The sequence below is a fragment of the Cupressus sempervirens genome, chromosome 5 (genome assembly GCF_028749045.1).
Source record: "Cupressus sempervirens isolate cs-2001-9-10 chromosome 5, ASM2874904v1, whole genome shotgun sequence".
Classification (NCBI taxonomy): domain Eukaryota; kingdom Viridiplantae; phylum Streptophyta; class Pinopsida; order Cupressales; family Cupressaceae; genus Cupressus; species Cupressus sempervirens.
In genome coordinates, this window is record NC_143122.1 from 845,457,344 (window position 1) to 845,462,873 (window position 5,530).

Genomic DNA, 5,530 nt, shown 5'->3' on the forward strand with positions numbered 1-5,530 from the left:
CAATTGAATGAAGCAAGAGAAGATCTAAAGATATCTTTAAAGAGAAGGAAGTAAATTGTTATTGAAGAGAATGACACACAATACAAAGAGATAGAAACTACTAAGGTATTTGAAAATGGAGTCTCTAATGAATTTGATGTAGTAGTTGTAAGCTTAATGGAAAAGAATAGAACCCTAGTTGAAGAGATCAAAAATCTTAAGTTAGAACAAGAATCACAAGCCATACTACTATGTGAGGTGACTGAATAAAAATAGAAAGCTATGGAAGACAAAGCCATGATTGAAGATGACAAAAGAGTTTTGACCAACAGACTAGAAGAGAAATAATCAGAGGTAACTAGGATTGCTAATATGCAATTGGAAACTTTAGGTCAAATGATGAATGCCAACCATGAATTGTGTTGGCATTATGATACATTTTTGTCATTAGTTACAACACTTATTGGATTCTGAATGCTTACCAAGCTCTCACCGGAAGCCAAGCTTTACCTAGTTCTCAATGTTTACCGAGTAATCAAGGTGAACAAAGAAGTCAGTATTTACCGAGTAATCAAGGTGAACAAAGAAGTCAGTGTTTACCGAGTAATCAAGGTCAACAAAGAAGTCAGTGTTTACCGAGTGATCAAGGTGAACAAAGCAACCAGTGTTTACCGAGTGTTCAAGGTAAAGAAAGGAATCAGTTTTGACCGAGTAAAGATGTACTAAGATGTAACCGAGAACTTCATGATAACTGAGCTCCTAAGGTTATCAAGGAAATTAATTTTTACCGAGCTCAGATGGATATCAAGGAAACTAACTATCATCGAGTCACAAGGTTCTATCAAGTGTTTCCTTTGATCACCGAGCAATAGTTCAGATAGAAGTATTCACCGAGTGACATCTCTTCTACCGAGTCTCCAGTGGTTACCGAGTTCAGAACTACTCGAAGTGTTTAGTATGAACCGTGCCTTCACTTCTACCGAGTGCATAACGATGCCGAGTAACACAGTGGACGCCGAGTATCAGAAGGACACCGAGTCAGTTCAGTGAACCCGAGTTTTTACCTTGGGCCGACTTTGTATAGAGATTTGCACTTGTTGTTTTAGCCGACCTTGCATGTATTGTTTATATGGATGGTATATATATGCAATGTATTGTATCATTCAAACAACAGTTGTTATGGCAATGGTAATGAATGGAAATGTGAAAGTGTGAAAGTGCGAAAGAAATACATGCGTGCGAAAGTATGTGGGCTGAATTGTGAAGATATTCAGCAGGTCTAGTTTTGAAGCAAAAAATTTTTATCTATCACATCAAGGTGAATCAGAGCATAGCGGATCTTATCAGCAATCAGTTGTAATCAGATCCACTGTTTCATTCTAACAGGTGAATCAATTTTTTGTAAATCCTTTAACAAGGTAGACTTAACAGTCTTTTGTAAATCTCCTAACAGAGTGCATACTTTATTGTATGTTTGGAAATCCTCTAACAAGGTGGATCTAGCAATCCTTTGTGCTCCTAACAGGGAAGATCACCAAAAGTGGTCATTGTAAGCCTTAACCGGCCAACTTCATACTGCAGTAACGAAGCTTGTGGGTTTCATCCCCACCCTAGTTTTACTTTCTATTTGGAAGGTTTCTGGGTCACCAAATCTGTGTGTTCAAGTGTTGCAAATGATTTTGTTTCATGCTTACAATAGGTTACTTGGATGAATGGTGAATATATCAGTATATAGTTTTATTGTTTGAAATTTTAGAAGTTACTGATTCACCCCTCCCCTCTCAGTAACTTGTCATATCTTGAATATTTCCAACAATTGGTATCAGAGCTATAAGGTTCTCAAGATAAAAGCTTCACAGATTGAGCAAAGATCAAGGACAATGGAGATATTCAGACTTGACAAAACTATTGAGAATGAAAAGCTAGATCTGAAAATGGCCATGGCTCAACTCAATGAAGCAAAAGAGCATCTTTCACAATCCTTGAAAAGAAGAAAAGAACTTGCAAAGAAAATGAATGACCATCAGTATGTTGAAGAAAAGATTGAAGATCTCTCACCATTAAATAGTTCAGATGAAGCTGACAAAGCAATCAAAGAACTCTTAGAAAAGAATGGATCTCTGCAGGAAGAAGTAAGAAAGCTCAAAAGGGAACAAGGAATCCAGTCCATCAGGCTATGCGAAATCTTGGAGCAAAGGAACAAGGCAGCTGAAGACTTAGAGGTAAGGAATAATCAATCCTCTCAGCTTGAAAATCTTGTAACTCAATTATCTAATGCAAATGAAGAAATTATGAATCTGATATCTGAGAATGAGATTTTGAGAAATGACTTAATTACTGAAAGACAAATCAATGCAAGCTTACAAAGTGATCTAATCTCTGAAAAACAAGTCAATGAGAGAATGGTAAAATCTCAAAAAGACATGGATCAATTGAATCTGCAAAATGAAGAAAACTTTCATAAACAAAATGGTAAAGCAGGCCTTGGATACAAGGAAGAAGGTAAATCCTCCAAACAGGGTACTCAAAAGAATCAAAAACCTACTTGCAGCCACTGTGGTAAGTTAGGTCATACATCTAATGGATGTTGGAGCAATGGAAAAAGAAAATTTAATGGAAAGTGCTACAATTGCAATCAGCATGGACACAAAGCCAATGAATGCAAAAGGAAACCGAAATTTGAAGGTAAATGTCACAAATGCCAAAAGCAAGGTCATAAGGCATCACAATGCAAATTCAAATCTTTTAATCCAGCTGAACAACTTGTCAAAGCAATATTTGGTTGGGACTACAACACTTGGTGCAGATGTCATTATTGTGGAGAATATGGTCATACTAGCATAAACTGTGCAAGGCATCACCTAAGAAAAAGGGATACCACTGTAAGATGTTATACATGTACAGAACTTGGTCATATATCTAAAAACTGCATGAACATAAAGAAAGTCGAGGATGAGAAGAAAATCAAAGTAGACAATATTCGGAAACAAATGAAGCAGCAATAGTTTCCAAAGTCTACCGAGCCAGATAATTCAAATGATGGAATGGTCACTCAAGAAGTGAGTGACTCTTCCATTTCCAATTAAGACTCATCAGGATAAGACCAGGACTGTATCTACAAGCAATATCCTAAGTAGTCCTAGAATGAAAATATGATCAAATCAGTATTTCAGATACATCAGGATCATGGTCGGTACATGACCTTACCGAGCTCAGTCGGGTGCAATAAGGCTTCTTTCACCAAGTTGCACTTACCGAGCATGGTTGGTTCTTCTCTTACCGAGTTAAGGGCGGATTAACCTATTCTCTTTTGGTCACCGAGTTGTGAATTTTAAGCCGAGCTAGTGGATGACAGCCTGTCGATCGCAGCTACCTCCGTGCTGAACATTAATGACAAATTTTTCATCAAAAGGGCAGATTTCAACCTCATTTTTCACCACGAATTCGAGATTTACAAAAAGAGGGCTTTCAAGCGAATTCAAGTGAGTTGAAGAAATTTTCCAGCGAAGTATTCTTACGAAATCTTCTTACTCACCGAGCAGCAATGGCTTTCGCAAGCACCAGCAGCAGCAAGGTGAAGAAAGGATCCGAAATGCTTGTAAAGGGAACAGAATGGAAGGCACCGACGTTCAAGCTTGTTCCTGCCATCGCTGAATCACTCGACCCGCATGGAGCTCAATCACAGATTCCTCCAAAGGTACTTCTAATCAATGATATTCGTACTCATTTCAAGTGTACTGTGCAAGAAATAGGGACACTAGATATGGATAGCACCCTAGCCGAGTTATGCGTGGATGGAACCCTAAAATCTGAGTTCAAACATTTGGAAACCAAAGGCTTAACCCATATCCCGCATCTGCCAAGAAGTTTCCAAGTGAAATGGGTGAGGTATATCTTGAGCCGAGTACATAATGGTCAGTTGTGGTTGGAACAACCAGTTTTGATAACCAAGAAGATGATTCACAAAATCACGGGTCTCCTAGTGCTCAGCAAAGCCAAAACCACCAAAACCCTAGGACGGGATGAGTTACAGAAGAAAACCCAAGCTGAATGGGATGGCAGAGGTTTAAAACTCAACAATGTTTCAGATATAGAACTGAAATTTGGTATTTATGTTATTGCATACAAACTGTATAGTTCTAGCAGGCTGAATAGTGTACCTTGCGAGGCTGTAGATTTGGCATATAAAATTGTAAAGAAAAATATGGAGTTTGACCTAGCTGATGTACTATTAAAACAATTCAATAAAAACATTGAAAGCATAAGGACTGCAAAGACAAACCCTTGTAAATTTGGTTCTTTGCTAGTTTGTTTATTTTTCTATGTACAGAAATTCTTTCCATCCAAAGGTACAGTTGTATGGAGAAAAGATACTCCAATTTTGTATCAAATAAATGAATTCATAGTAGATATGGGTATGAATTTTGACAAAGTAATGGACAATTATTTTGAAGATTTCAAGGAAATGATGAACAATAGATTCAGAATACCTCCAAAACTTGTTGAAGAGTATAAGGATGATGTCTGTTTCATGGTTGACTGTGACAAGGTATACATACAGGCAGTTAGACCCCGAGTTGCATGGGTGAAACCTCTTCCATATGAGGTAAATATTGATGAAACCAGGGATATCATTGAAGCACTGGTAAATGAGCCAGTAGACCCAAGGCAACGAATTTTTGGTACTTATGATGAAGCAAAGGCCAGAATTGAACTAGAAATCAAAATTCCACAAGCCATCAGCAAAGGTAAAAGGAAAATGGCCAAACTAAAAACTGAAATGAGTTCTCTTATGGTCACCGAGGGAAAAGGTGAAGATAAAGAAAGTGAAGAAGAAAAAGAAGGAGAAAAAGAATTAGAAAAAGAGCAACCGGCAAAGAAGAAAGGCAAGGTAATCATTACCAAGCCCAAGAAGCAGCCTACTGCAGTATTCACTTGGAGAACGAGAAAAGGTATTCAGGAACCTGTATTGGTCAAACCTGCACCTACATTCGAGCAAAGGCTCAAAACATTGGAAGAAGGAGCTGGCATTGCAAATTTTAAGGCATTGAGATTTGAGACAAGGACTGATGCAGAGAAAATGCAAATTGAGGAACTGGTACTTAACAAAATGGGAAAATGGAAATACTCCTCGGACCAGATTGCTCCTCATATCTCTAAAGAACTACTGGAGAGAGTACAGCCAAGATGGGAGTTAGCCACCAAGATGGTAAAAGATATATATGAGCAATCCCTGAAGAATCTTCGGCCTAGTCTCACTGGAGCAGAGGTAAAATCTGAATTGAAAACCTATGAAGGTAAAATGATGATCAGATTCCACACTTGTTTGGTTTTGATCAAAGATATAGAGCATGTTGTAAATGATGCTACAAACATGTGGAAAAACATCTATCATCTACATAAGCCCAGTGTAGACCCAGTAGAAATAAAGGATGATAACAGCGGCAGCAGCAGTGATGAATCAGATAGCACTCCATCCATCACAGTTACACCAGGAAAGTTGCATGCAATGATGGAAGAAAAAGAGGAAGAAGACAAAGAGGAAGAAGCT